Source organism: Meleagris gallopavo, chromosome 17 (assembly GCF_000146605.3).
Source record: "Meleagris gallopavo isolate NT-WF06-2002-E0010 breed Aviagen turkey brand Nicholas breeding stock chromosome 17, Turkey_5.1, whole genome shotgun sequence".
Lineage (NCBI taxonomy): Eukaryota > Metazoa > Chordata > Aves > Galliformes > Phasianidae > Meleagris > Meleagris gallopavo.
In genome coordinates this window covers 11,000,844-11,001,792 of record NC_015027.2, presented here as the reverse complement: position 1 = coordinate 11,001,792, position 949 = coordinate 11,000,844, and the positions used below count along the sequence as shown (strand labels likewise).

General features: G+C 59.2%; 1 non-coding gene across 1 annotated transcript; it reads right to left on the bottom strand.

Moving 5' to 3' along the window:
• Nucleotides 1-777: 777 nt before the first annotated feature.
• On the bottom strand, nt 778-918 carry LOC116217278. Its single transcript, XR_004161627.1, has one exon. It is a non-coding gene; the product is annotated as a U4 spliceosomal RNA (small nuclear RNA).
• Between the last annotated feature and the right edge of the window lie 31 nt (nt 919-949).

Here is a 949-nt window from a genome sequence, read left to right as displayed (position 1 = left end):
GGTCCCCGCGCTCCGATCTTGTGTTGGGAGCTGCAGAGGGCGACGAGGCGTTCCCTGAGCCCGCAGTGCTCCGGGCTGAACCCGCCCCGTCCCCTCAGCCGCCGCCCCCCACAAAAAATAAAGCTGCTCCACCCCCAAAGCTCGCCCTATGCCTGCTGCGGGGCTACCCGGCTGCTGGAACCGAGTTCAGCCCGTGTCGCCATCCCCCCTCCTGCACTCTGCCCAGGCAGCGCGCTGTGACCCGGCTCCTTCCTTATCTTCTACAGAAGTTGTGGTAAGGAGTTATCGCCCCGCTGGACGGATGGGAAGCTGGTCAGAGAGCTGGAAATGGTGTCAATGAGTCAAGCTAAGCACCGACCCCGTGCAGAGCACCTGCTGCTGCCAGCCCTCCATCCATCCCTCTCGAAGCCGGCGCTGCCGGGCCAGCCCCGTGACCCCGCATAGCACTCGGGTTGCAGCCGGGAGAAATCAGAGCTCACTTCCCCGGCGGTGTTATGAGCAGCGCCCTTATTTGCATCAGACTGAATGTTTGGCAGAGAAGAACACGTACGAAGCCCCAGTGAGCGACTGGAAGGGGTGCAAAGGAGCCCTGCGCTTCAGGGCGTGCTTCCACGTGAATGCTGCTAGCAAGGAAGGGAAGACAGCACAGCAGCAGCCCGGCTCCCATTCATTGCTCGGCCGCCCTCTCTACCCGCGGTGCAAAGGCAACCCGCGCTGCTGCTACAAGTACAAATAAAGAAGGACTACGTTTTTCTACCTTTGACCACCATAATTCAGTCTCCGTAGAGACTGTCAAAAATTGCCAATGCCGACTATATTTCAAGTCGTCATGGCGGGGTATTGGGAAAAGTTTTCAATTAGCAATAATCGCGCCTCGGATTAACCTCATTGGCTACGATACTGCCACTGCGCAAAGCTGACTACTCCCTTCTCCGCCGCCAGCCCAGGC